Genomic DNA, 13,757 nt, shown 5'->3' on the forward strand with positions numbered 1-13,757 from the left:
CTCCCAGTGCTTAAAAATAACCCATTATGCTGAGCAGAAAGGCAGGAATTAGGAATTTATGGGTGATGAACTGGTGAGCTGATCACATTGGGATCAGGAAGTTGTCTTTTGCTGACCCCAAGCCACCCCCAGTCAGGTGGCACTGGGAGAAATAAATGAGTGAACACCTGTGATTGTGTTGACACTGATGTGAAGGCAGCTACACAAACAGCTCAAGACAGTCTGATGGCCTTGAACACCTGAGGGGATCCCTCCTCTGTACCCAGCACAAGGCTCCTGCAGAGGGAAAGGGACAAAATCCCACTGTGGAAGGGACCTGCACCAGACCTGTGACCAGAGAACTGCCCCAGTTACCAAGAGTGAGATGGGAACACACATCCAAGTAAGAATAAGAAACATCATGAAACAGCACCCAAGAGCTCCTTCTGGCTGGTGTTTCCTGCAGCAGCAGCAGCACAGGTCCACAAACCCTCCTGTTCCTCCCCAGGGGCTCTGCTCCATGGGCCTTACACTCCTTGCCTCCTATGCTATGGCAGAACCTCCACCTGCCTTTTCCCAGGAAGGCTCCAGCAGGAGCTGGTGATCCTGTGGGCACCAACATCTCATGTCACACAGGACCAGGACATCCCTGAGTGGCCTTGGGCTAAACACAGACACAGTTGAGGAACACAGGACAGCCCCACTAAGGAGGCTGGACCTGCACAATGTTAAAGCTTTTTATTCTTTCCGTGAGAGGTGGTGAAAGCCATCTCCTGCCTTTACCTTTCCAGGAACTTTTGATGGAACACAGAAGGCTGCTGTAAAAGTGCTCTGTTTACACCCTGCAGCCCTGTCCTGTCTTTACCCAGTGTGAGCATGTTCACTCCCACTACCCCATGAAACATCTGCTCAGCCTAGCTCTGCTGGAATCACTGCAAAGAAATCCACTTCCAGCCACAGACCTGGGAAAAGAGGGAAGTGGGGCAGAGCTCAGCATGATGAGGAGGGCAAGTTTGAGATGTGACATCTTCCAAGAAATACTGACAAGCCATCTCCACGTACCAGGAGCTGACTAGAGCTGTTCTGCAGGGCAATAGAAGGCTCAGAGATTACAAGACAGTGCATGTGGTGACATTACAGACACCTGATGTGGGACACACCCTTCGCAAGAGGTGTAAAACAAGGGGAGTACTTACCTTCCACCACATTCCCCCCACTCAAGTGCCAAGGAAGCTTTTCCTGCTCTGAAGGGAAGTGATCAGAGTCCTCAAGGGGGCAAGTATCAGAGCAGAACTTCTCCTTTGCCTCTCAGTCACTTCCCAAATCACCAGCACAGCCTGTGGTCAGCCATGGGACAGATACATCCTCATGTCCCCAGCTGATACAATTCTGCAGCTGCACCAATCTCCTTGTTTCTGGGCACGCAGGCAGCTGCTCAGCAAAGCCCTGTCCTGCTGGGACATGGGAGCAGAGTCCTCAGCACCCCTGTGCCACCACAGCTCCCTCTCCGAGGAATCAGAATGGCTGGGGAGGTGGCAATGGAGGAACAATGACTCTTCCCCAGCTCCAGAAATCCCTCTCAGAGCTTTAAGGTTACCAGGAAAGATCCAAACAGGAGCAGCCTCCCATTTGCCCTGTGTTTAAGCAGCAGGGTCCCCATCATGGGCTGCCTCAAAAGTGGTGATGAGGGTGAAGAGCTGTAACCCCAGGTCAGACCCAGGGCAGTGAGCTCAGCTCAGCTTTTGTTGCTGCAACGACAAAGGCCCAGAGAACACGTCATCCATGAGGACTGAGCTGCTGGCACAGAGCAGTGCTCAGCAAGGACACACTTGTAAACACTCTCCCTGGCCATCTTCGCTGATGTAACAGCGAGGAAGGGGCAGAGAAAACCATTATCTGCAAACAGACATCCCTCCCTGTCCCTGGACACCAGAACCAGCCCAAGCACACATCTCCAGCCTTTCTCTTGTCTGCATGTTGAGCCAAGCATCCTCTGGTGTCCTGCTGCAGATGAGGATCACTGCCACATCAAGGAAGGGCTCAGCTCCCACAAACCAGAAAACCTCTGCTCTGGGGTTTTGACCCCTAATCCCTGGAAGCAGATGGTATATCCAGCATGTACAAGGCCTCTTTCAAAGCCAGCCTTTCTTCTTGAAGCACTAGGCAGTATCTAGCATTCTCCTTCACGTGTTCCTCCCCCACCACGGCAGCAGGCAGCTCCGTCTGCCCATCAGCCCTGTCAGAAGTTCGGAGCAAGGAGATGTTGTAAGGAGTTCTGACAAGCAGAGCTACTCGGGTCCTGGGGCTGCTGGTGACAAAGTCCTGCTGAACCTCCCACAGTGATACCTCCCCATATCTGTTCCTCTCTCCCAGACGTTTCCCAGATAAATCTATGTTGGCATATCACATCTACAAGCTGTAGGGATCTGAAGAGACCAATGTCTGAGTAGTGATTCAACATCCAGCTCAGAGAAAAGCTAATCAGCATCCTTCACCAGAGATTTTATTGCAGACACATGGAAAACAACAGGAGAAAACCAGAGCAAACCATAAGCAGTGGCTATAACCTTCATCAAGGAGGAACAGCATGAGGGAAAAGAGATTCGGCACCAGCCATGTGATTTTTCCCAGCAAGGGACACCAACCCAACTGAACCATGGAATGGCAGAGCTCAGCTTGTGGCAGCAACGCCACTGCAGCTGCTCCCCCTGTGGCACAAAAAGACAGACCTCTGCAAAAGTAAGCGGTGCACGGAGAAACTGGTGGTAACAAAAGAGCTGTCAGCCAATGTCAGCCTGCGGCTGACACCCCTGAAGCCCTTTACAGCTGCTGCTCCAGGACCCTCTGGCCATACAACCCCAAACCTGACCTCTGCACTTCGGACCAGAGCGAGCACATGGAGAGCAGCTGACAACAGTGATCCCCACATTTCTGTGATTCCTCAGCAAGGACCCTCCATCTTCAAATAACCAGAGCATGCAGAAGCCCATGCTCCCATCCCTTTTGGCTGCCCTTTCTGGCATGGAAACAAAAGGCAGGAGCAGTTCAGATGTGCAGGATGCAGAATTTGTAATCCACCCAAGGACACTGCTGCTCGCTCCACAGCATCAGATTCATTCTACACAAAACCTGGTTTACACTCTAACAGGAACACAACATGAATCTCCAGAGCAGATGGCAGTGCCAAAATCAGGACCAGACCACAGGAGCTCTCCTTTTCAGTGTCCATGAAGCATTCACATAATTCCTGAATCTCCCTGTTGCACTAGAGGATGCACAGTCCAGGGATCCAGAGTCAAGTCTAGCAAAGAGGCCTTGGCTAGGGAAGCTTCCACCTCAGCAGCTCTTTCCATCTCAGCCATTTCCCTTCCAAGCAAGGCTTCCTGGCTGGAGCAAGCACGAGGGTGTTGCAATCCACAGTTCTGTCTGAAGAAATCCAGCCCAGACATAGCAGCAGGCCTCTGGTCTGGCCTGACTACGTGCCATCCCTGGACACCCACTGTGTCCAGAAGCTCGTGGCATGTCAGAAGGCAAGTCTACTCCTCAGATGTAGAGAGCTGTTCTGCTCCCTTCAACACACAGGACCGTGATGGGCAACTCAGATGTGCACACACTCATCTCATGGCCTGGGAGTTTTTCTGAAATACATGCAGCAGTCTCTGGGGAAAACCCACGGTGAGGGGCTGAGGAGGATGGATAAAAGGCAACTGTGTGCCTTGTGCATGTGTGGCCTCAGTCTGGGCAGCATCAGTCCCACACTTGACCTTGGGGCGAAGGATGCTCAGGGGTGCTCATCCTGTGCCTCCTGACAAACACCATGGCTAACCCCCATGGGTAAACACCCATGAGCTCATTGCAGCAACAGGACATGTCCTGCAGGCACTGTTTCACCTGCAATTCCCCATGCAAACATGAGAAAACCACCTAACAGGATCCCTGCCTTTTCCTGCAGAAACAGCACGAGGGTCTGCTCATGTTTCCCATGTTAGCACGGAAAAGACAGAAGGATTTTGATCCATTACACATTATACTAACCCTACTGGGACATTTCCCAACAGCTCACTCAGATGTTTTCAAACCTGCAGGATGAGGTCATTCCAACCTAAATGCATAACCCACTCTCCAAGGCGGTTCACTAGGTATAACTCCCAAGCAAAAGCAAACAAAAGCTGATCTGGTGTGAGACCCCGTTCCATCCCCGGTGTGTTCAAGACTTGGCCAGACAAAGCCATGGCTGAGGTGATCACTCACATGCTGGAGACAGCCCCACTTCAAGCAGGAGGTCAGGCCAGAGACCTCCAGATATCCTTTCAACTGGTGCTTCCATCATTCTGTGGCAGCAAACGAGAAGAGGCAGAGTAATTATTGCCAACAAGGAAGACATGCATCAGGTTTCTCTGGAGAGAGCCTCCTAGATAATATTAAAAGCTTGGTTAGCAGAGATGTCAGCACTGACACAATGAGGGCTAATTCTGTACTGGCAGGAGTACTGGAGTGCCAGGATCTGAGCCTTGTTGCATTGCACGGGTCTCAATCAGGGTCAGCACACTGCGTCACACTGTCCTTGCACAAATTAACACCCACCAGAAGAGATTGCTTTTCGGCAATTTAACTTCAGCTATGCATTCAAATACAATAGCCTGCAATAATCCAAGAATACAGGTTAAAAACCAGACAGGCAATAGCTCTCAAGACATTAGAAGGAACTAGAAAATTCATTTCCCACTATAAGTCTTTACTCTAGGGAGGTCTCAGCATTACTGCTGCTATTTGGTGTCCTTCCAGTGCTGGGAGAAGGCCAAAAAATGCCGTAGCAGAGACCGAACTACACTAACCACTGGTGGGTTCAGCCCTTGGGAAGAAGGCAGAGAGGCTACATGAGGTGCTGTCTGGAGGGTGATGGGGAAGCAGCTGCTGGCACCGAGATGAAAGGGAGTTGTTGGTCACCAGAGAAACTGCCATCGCTGCTGTTCCCTCCAGATGTCCATCCATGGTGTTGCCAGGACTGACCCACGGTATCCACTGATGACACTGGCCAGAAAACCTCATTTTATCAGAGTAAACCCTTGCCCCAAAACATAAAAGAAAATATAAGATTGGTGCTAGCCAAGTATGCAGGCAGAGGGCATCAAACTGATGGAAAGAGGAAGGACACTTTGGGAAGTTACTAGAATAATATCCATCACAACCCAGAGAAACTCAAAACACGTGCACTTAAGAACCAAAAGTCCACAGGACGAATTCACAGCGTTGGGACCCTCATCCAGAGGAAAGTGAGGGAGCTCTGCATGGCAGCTCTGCTGGTCTGGTTTGTTCCCTTCAGCAGCACAGGGGCAGCGTCTCATCCCAAACAACAACAGGGCACTGAAGGCACATTCCCAGCACCCCCAGCTCAGCTCCACCACAAATGCAGAAATGAAAGATAAACATTCCTGGAAGATCACATTACCCAGCATGAAGATATGACAGCTTGTCAGGAGCAGCAGAAACAGGCTGAGCTCTGTGAAAAGCACTCACTATAGGCTGACATCTTCCTATTGGAGAATACTGATACTCCAGCTATTTCTGCTACTGTATTTAATTTTTTTTTTCCTTTTTTTACCTTTTGACAGGCAGAAACAAACAAGCACAAGTGAAACAACATAACAGTAATCGAGATGGACAACAAAACCTGACACTTGGCTAGTTTAGCTCTCCATGAGAGGAAAACACAAATGACTGACACCACAACCAAATGATAAACGTAACAAAAACATGCCCAGACTCATTCTTCAAGGAAAAAGAAGAGCTGCAAAGGCAGAGTGCTCTGCAGGCTCCATCTCTGTATTTGCTTGTTCTTGAGCAGCTCTTCCTTACTGATGGGTGGGACGTTTTAACACCTTAAATGCTATTCCCAGAGAAACTGAACTAACGCCTCATTTTCACAGCACAAATTCGTCTGGTTGGAAGAAAATACCCCGCCCTACTCCTCTGGCCTCCGAACTGCAGCTGGCAGCCTCAGGACACAGGACAGTCCTGGGGAAGAAACACAACTGTTTACGCAGTTTGTCTGTCCCTCCTCCCTCCCCCAGGGCACACAGGAGCTGATCATCTCCGTGCCATCCTCTGACAGGAGCTGACTTGTTTCAGGTTCATTACGCACCGGAGTTCTGCACTGCAGAGCTCTGCAGACAGATTTGGGCACAGCACCCAAGCATCAAGAAAGAAAAGTCAGATCAGGTCAAGAGAGCATCATCCATGCTGGGAGCACTTCCAAGCAAACACCCAAAGCTGCTGCATTAGGAGCAGACAGGCCCCAAATCCAAATTTTGGAATGACTCCACCCAGTTTAATTCCTTGGTCATGCATTCTGCAAGCATTAGCTCTGAGTGGGCTGGGGTTCTGACAGCTCCACACTTAAAGCTTCATGGACAAAACAAGGTTTAGGCAGAGTACAGACCATCATCTCCCACGTGCACCCTGCCAGGTCTAGGCTGACCATCAGCCAGGCTCCAGGTGGGCAGACCCAGCAGGATCCCATCTAGGAGCAGAGTGAAGAGTGAAATGGCTGAGCTGCTACAAAACATATACAACCTCACTGCCATCCATCAGAGCAACAAGTGTTCTACCAGTCCTTTCCATCAAAAGAAGGGATTATGAGCCAGTAAGTGCATGGAACCAAAGCAACTTGTGTTCACAATTATTTTATGTAAAATAACAATATAAATAATATTATATGTACATAAATAATATTATATGTACATAAATAATATTTATATCCAATAATACGACATAAAAAGCAGGTTTTTCACGTATGTAGTACTTCCATTAGTACACACTCTCAAGGAAGCCAAATGAAGATTGATAACCTGCATACAGGAGTTTTCCACTTTCACATGCTTGCCTTTACACCTGTGTAAAATACCTGTGTGAAATTAAACGTTGGAAGAAGTTTCTGATAATCTCCCATGGAACAAACATGCTTAGGTGACAGGAAAAAAAGCCTGTGCTGATCTGTAAATTTTACTTTCAATTATTTGTTTCAAAAAGACAGCTCACAGGAGTGACCCAGAGAAGGAGACTACAGGCACAACATGGCTGTGGAGTAGTAGGAGGTTTTAACACATCTTGCCTTATGCATTCCTGTCTTCAAGTTGCATAAAACGTTGATAGATTTAAAGTTTGGGATTTGAAACTTTCCTCTCCCAGTCTGACTCCATTGTTAATTTTTTTTAAAGAGAGATTGGGATCAACTGGCTCTTTGGCTCCTATTTCCACAGCCAATAAAAACTCCACCCACCCCCAATGCATGTTTGCATAATTAATGCCTTCTTGATTGGCAAGAAGGGGTTTTAGGCACAAAGAGGCTCTGGCATCAGAAAGGTGCCTTCCTACCTTGCCTGTGAGAACAGGTTGTACTTTAAAGCTATTGGCAACAAAAGTTCCCTGTGATGGGAACACCACCCAACATCACCTCAGGACAGCTTTGCTTAATTTTCAACACTCTCAAACAATGGCTGTGATTATTTTGGAAGAGTAACCCAGCTGCCATCAAGAGAAATGGAAACCAGCATCCGTTTTGAGAGCAAGACCAGAGTTTGCTGGGATCCTGTGCAGCAGAACATTACCATCAAGCCTTCCCTGTTCAGAATGTTCTCATGCATTAACAGAAAAAACACCATCAATTCTACATAAATTCCTTTGCTGAAGCCAGCAGAAAAACGTCTGCGGAATTAAGGCAGATGAGAGCCTTCCCTCGCTTGGGCTTATCCCAACCCCACACACACTAAAGAGAGAAACAGAGCTCAGGAAAGATGAAATACTTCCTTGCCATCGTCTCCCGTTGCTGTCCAAGCAACAGGACCCAGCACTTGAGAGCATCCCTGGCTATTCTGTGTGCTCAGAAAGCTCCTGTTGGAGCACAAAGCCACCCTGAGCTCAGCCTTGTCGCAGCCTCTGGGGTTTTGTGTGTGCCATGAGGACACCGGGCATGTGACTTGCGTGTTAAAACTTTCTGGCTCACCAGTCGAAGTTCAGATTCTTTCCCTGCAAAACACACTGCATGATCTCATCTGCAAGCAATCAGCCTGAGAAATCAGCTTGTTAAAGGAAGCTTCTAGGAAAGGAGAGATGTCTCTGGAGGATTTGGGGGCCTATATAATTTTAACCACTTTGTTAAACCCCAGCTGCTCTTCTCCCCATTGGGGTCACACAACCAAGAAACCATTTCTCCTCCCACACAACTCCAGACAGGACACTTTGCCAACACCTAACTGCAGCATCCTATTTGCATTCTCCACAGCCTGAGAACACACATTTTCAAGCAAAATTCATCTCAAGCAGGCACTAAAAGAGTGCAAGGACAAACTCAGAGCTGCAAGCTGAGCAGCATCCAGAAAAGCAATTCTTTAAACATGCAACAGTGATCATCTCAATGTGTAAAACAGAATAGTCTCTTAATTTCTGGATGTGCATTTCAGCATTTCCTCACAATTCTCACGTGGACCCCAGACATGCACAGAAGACAGGAATAACCAGTACAGTAGGAGCTTTGAGGAGGAGTAAGGGAACAAGCAAATAAACTCCCTGGAGTGCCAGTTGTCCTGAGATTGCTCAAAGTGACCTAACAGAATTTTACCTGAGCTTCTGGTGATGCTGCAGGAGCATCCAGGAGCCCTACGCTCCTCCCTGTGCTACAGCATCCCCTGAAGGCAACACCTTTTAGTCCCCAGTGAAAACCCTGTGGGTTTTCCCGCAGTGGGGAAGCAGCGCTGCAGAGCGCAGAACGAAGTGCAGCATTTGATTCCCAGGTTGCACTCCCAGTTCGGCTGCCCAAGGCTCTGTGGTGAGCAGAACGAGCAGTGTGGAGTCCTGTGCTCACACACTCGGTCACATTTGCATCCCCTGAGCTCCCAGAAGCAGGACCACCACTCTTGCACTCAGCAGGGAGGGAGGGAAGATCAGAGCAGCATCCTGCCTCCTTCACTTCCTCCCATGCTGTCACACCCTGCCTCAGCTGCTCCCAGCAGCATCTCCCAGGCAACCCTTTCCCAGCTGCCCCTCGTTGGTCATTCAAGTGCTTTGAAAGACTTTCCTTAAAATTCTTGCATAGAAATCACTGTTTAATGTTCAGCACAGAACACAGGAGGGAGGGGGGGAAAAAAGCCAGCCTGTCTCTAACAAAGGAGATCTGGAGGACTGAGCCCTTGGCTCTTCCCAACTGTGGATTATTCCCAGTGAAGTGATTATTCACCACTTCCAGCACCTATTTTCAGCTCAACTTGCAGAAGTAACTGTTCTGAAACAAACAGAAGGCAGCAAAGATCAGGCGACACACATTTACTATCCTGAGAGCAGAGGCAGAAAGAAGTTTTAATCACGCCGGGCTCTCCCTTACAAAAGCTACTTTATATAAGTTAAGTAACTTTTTCACAAAAGTTACTTTTATTTAAGGACTACGAACTCTTCAGGCCGTAGCTGTTGAAGCCAGGGTGCAAATCAGGGTGAGGGACTTTGCCCTGGACAACGCAGGATCACAGTCATGCTGCAACTTTTTTGGTCAGTGGTGGCACCTTCTAGCTCCAGATGACATTGTTTGAAATAACTGCCTTAAAAAAGCTTTATGCTTTCTGTGTCTTTAAGAAACACATAGCTCTGACTGCAAACATTCAGGCTAAACAAAATGTTATGAGGGGAAAAAAAAAAAGTCTCCTTCGAGCTTTTTAGTCCCCAGCCAAATTCTTAATTTTACCAGATTAAGAGCAGACACCCCCCTCACCCCACCCCCAAAATGATGTCCACTGCTAAAATCAAGGTACAGGACAACTGCCCCCAAATTCCTGGAAAACCACAGCTCAGAAAATTCAAAGTCTAAAGGGAGGGGGGCAGTATTGAAGGGCTCAGCTGCTGGCTCCTCTGATGCAGCTTCTCAACCAAATCATGAAAGAAGAAGAAAAAGGAGACTTTCCAGCTCAAGTTCCAAGTCCTTTTTAAAAATCAGTTTATAACCACTAAAATAAACACAGTAAGAACAACTGTGCAGTAACTGGGAACCTGCAAAAACAGCTGCAGTTTAAGAGCAGTTTAGGCAATGTCTGGCAAACACCAGCAGATACAACAGCCCAGGAGGATGGCAGCACATCAGGGAATGAAACAGTGAATTTTGCCCACCAGCTCATCGAGAAACTGCATGAAGTTCACCCACACTGGGCAGAAGCAGCTACTCTGTGCTGTTTACTGCTACAGTGAGCGTTTGCTTCCTGTTAGCACTGCCTCTCTCCCAAATTCCAATCTCCTCCTGAATGCCCAGGCTTCTTCCATGCCCCCACCTGCCCCATGTTGTCTCAGCCCAGCCAAGAGTTTCCCAAAGCACCTAGAGCCTGGCTGGGCACACTGATTTCCTCTTGGACTTGTCACCCAAAAACCTTCTGCTGGTCACCTAAAAACCTTCTGCTGGTCCCTCCAGGGCACAGACCACTGCACCCAAAAGCCCCCAGGGAACAGCCACCTTGAAGGGAAGGGCAAGAAACCTGGAACAAGCAGACTACTCCAAAACACCGTGACTGGGATATTTCAGCTGCTCTAAGTCACTTTAGGACATCTCCAGAGCGACAGCAACCACAGCAGATGGTGCAGAACGACAGCACCAAGCAGCACCTCTGAAGGAAAGCCATGCATGGCCCTACTGCCATCTCACCTTCGTGCTCTAGCCAACAGAACTCCCCAGGATTTGGACATCCTGACTTTCTTTAGAACTGAAGATCCAATTCTCCACTCAGCGTTATCCGAGGAGCTACCCCAAGCCACATGCTTTGAACATCCTCTTTTGCTGCAAAGCTGACAGTTTTCAATTACAGCCAGTTGGAGTTGTTCTTGGCTCTCCGTCCCTCACCACAGACCTGTGCTCTCCATGGCCGGGCTGCTCAATGTGCACATCAAGCAAATTCAGAAAAGATGCGACAAATAAAAGCCTTCCTGGACACTGACTGGAACTGGAAAGACAAAAACTCCTAGGAAAGGCAAGGAGACAGCTCAGGGGGAGGAGGAGCTGACCTGGGCCATTTCCAGTGAAGGAAAAGGACAGGGAGCCTCAGGGTCTCGCTCTTGGAAGTTTTAAAGTTTTTAGGTTAAGTGGGACAAGGGGCAAAGCTTCTAAACTAAAAGAGGGGAGATGTAGATTAGATATGAGCAAGCAGGGGGTTTTTTTTAATGAGGGTGGGGAGGCCCTGGCACAGGGTGCCCAGAGAAGCTGTGGCTGCTCCACCCCTGGAACTGTCCAAGGCAGGGTGGATGGGGCTTAGAGCAACCTGGGATAGTTGAAGATATCCCCACTCACTGCAGGAGAGTTGGACTAAAAGAGCTTTAAAGATCCTTTCCAACTCAAGCTATTCAGTGGTTCTAAGATGCTGCAAATGTCAGACTGCAGCCTGTGAGCATCAGAAGGATAGAGATCATTTGCTCACAGCAAAAGAAAGCTCACACCACCTGACACCTGCCCAGGGGACAAGCACACACCTGGATAATAGATTTAAGGGTTCTTAAAATACAATTACTTTCCTAATTATACACCAGAGGCCAGAACCCACAGGCTGAGCAAGCCACGAGCAGCACAGCAGCTAATTCACAGAGAGCTCCTCTTGATTTCCACAGCCCACATTACCCAGACATCAGACTGAATGGACATCGGAGCCTTTCTAATTTTATAGTCCACAGAGACAAGGCAGGAACGGCTGATGGAAGAGCAGCAAGGCCTCTCTGCCCACACACACCACTGCTGCTGGCTCCACAACTGCAGAACTGCTCTTCTACATTTTTTTAAAAGATTTTTTTTTTTTAATGGAGTCAGCTGAAGAGAAAATGAAGAGCTCGGCATTTCAAACCAAAGCATTTCAAAATGCTCATTTATCTTTCAGCCTCAAAAGAAGAGAAGTGAAACAAAATCTCATTCGTTCCCTCATAAGTTTTTCCTCTCTGCCTCCAACAAAGCAAAGTGCCCTGAGCTCCACTTGATCACTTTTTCTTTTCTTTCCCCTTTGGCTTACAACATTTCAATTAAAGAAACTGACACAAAACAGAGCCAGATTCTCATATTTTATCTATTCCCAATCCCACCTCTCCATTAAAGAGCATTTAGAAGGCAGAGCAGCCAAAGGAACAGTGCATCCAACACAAAAAAAAAGATGGGGAAACACACCAACGAACAAGCAATGGCATAAACCAAAAAAATCTACAATAAAAGCTTAAAAGCAAAGTTTTCCCACAAAGGTCGGCTTAAGGAAAAAAAGAAATTGAAAGCTCTTTTCTTCACAAGGAGAAGAAAACCCCAGGCAAATGAGCCATGGGGCAGCACGAGTACCCTACTATCAAACTTGCGAGGAAGAACCAGATCCCGGGACCTGAGCGGAACAAACCCGGCAGCTCCGCACCGGCGCTTCTCTCCCACCTCGCACAGCCCCAGCAGTCGCTGGTGGGGCAGCAGGACCGGCCCGGGCGCGGGTCCGGCTGCGGGAACCAAAAACCCCCGCGGGAAGGGCCGGAGCGGGGCACGGGGACCCGCGGGGGACACGAACCCCGGCGGGAAGCCCCGGGCGGGCACGGGGCCGCTCCCGGCGGGGCGGAGAGGCCGAACAAAGCCCCGGCGCTCGCTTCGCGGGGCTCCCGGGCGCGTCCCTGCCCCGAGCACCGCGCGGTCCCGGGCAGCGCTCCCACAGCTTTGGGGGCTCCGCGGGGACCGAGCCCGGCACGGCCGCGCACAGCCCGGGGCACCCCGAGGACCCCGGCCCGGCCCCTCCCCGGCCCAGCGGGGACACGGCCCCGGCACCCACCGAGCCTCGGGTGCGGGTCCGCGATACCCTCGGGACACCGGGAGCCCCGGGGGCGGGGGGGGGGGGGGTTCGGCAAGCGGCGCCCCGGGGGCGGCCCCGCGCTCCTCCCGCGGCGGGACCGCGGCGGCCGCGCCTCCTCCGTCCCGTCCCGTCCCGGCGGGCCCCGGGGAGCCGGGCAGAGGCGGCGGGCGGGCGGGGCAGCCCCGGCGCTTACCTGAGGCAGGCCGGGCGCGGCGGCGGCGCGGGCTCGCGGCCCCTTCCGGCGGGCGGGCGGGCGGGGGCGGCCGCGGGCGCCGCGCTCTTAAAGCGGCCGCGCCGGGCCGGGGCCGCCGGGAGGCGTCGCTACGGCAACGGGACAGCGGGGCGGGAGCGCGGCGGGGCCGGGCCGGGCTCCCGTGTGCGCCCTGAGCGCCGGGGCTGTGCACCCGTGTGCCCTGCGCATCCCAGTCCCTTCGTGTCCCTGAGCTCCAGGGCTGTGCACCGTGCGTGTCCCTGGTGCGTCAGAGTCCTTTAATGTCCCCCGGGCGCCGCGGCTCTGTATCCATGTCCCTTGTGCATCCGAGTCTCGCCACATCTCCCGCGCGTCAGGGCTGTGCACTCATGCCCTTGCGCACCTTGTGGGACGGCTGTGTCCCCCCGTGCCTCCCAGCTCTTCCCTGTCCCCCTGTGTGCCTCCATGTCCCCCTGTGCCTCCCAGCTCTTCCATGTCCCCCTGTGTGCCTCCATGTCCCCCTGTGCCTCCCAGATCTTCCCTGTCCCCCTGTGTCACTCCATGTCCCCCTGTGCCTCCCAGCTCTTCCATGTCCCCCTGTGTGCCTCCATGTCCCCCTGTGTCGCTCCATGTCCCCCCGTGCCTCACAGTCACTCTGCATCCCCTGTGCCTCAGGGCTGAACCGTGTTCCCCCGCGCCTCACGGTCCCTCCATGTGAGCCGGGTGATGTGCTTTAGTGGTTATGGGGTTATGGTGGTAGTGCT

General features: G+C 51.0%; 1 protein-coding gene across 2 annotated transcripts in view; it reads right to left on the bottom strand.

Moving 5' to 3' along the window:
* The window catches only part of LOC125336633 (discoidin domain-containing receptor 2-like), a 50,871-nt gene extending 37,831 nt beyond the window's left edge, over positions 1-13,040 (bottom strand). The window contains exon 1 of one of the 2 annotated variants that reach the window (XM_048325404.1): positions 12,997-13,040. The gene's annotated coding sequence lies outside the window, so the exon portion shown is untranslated. Of the gene's footprint in view, positions 1-12,782; positions 12,806-12,996 lie in introns of those variants that run through there. The other variant, XM_048325407.1, reaches the window with a different exon arrangement.
* Between the last annotated feature and the right edge of the window lie 717 nt (positions 13,041-13,757).

Source organism: Corvus hawaiiensis, chromosome 21 (genome assembly GCF_020740725.1).
Source record: "Corvus hawaiiensis isolate bCorHaw1 chromosome 21, bCorHaw1.pri.cur, whole genome shotgun sequence".
Classification (NCBI taxonomy): Eukaryota; Metazoa; Chordata; class Aves; order Passeriformes; family Corvidae; genus Corvus; species Corvus hawaiiensis.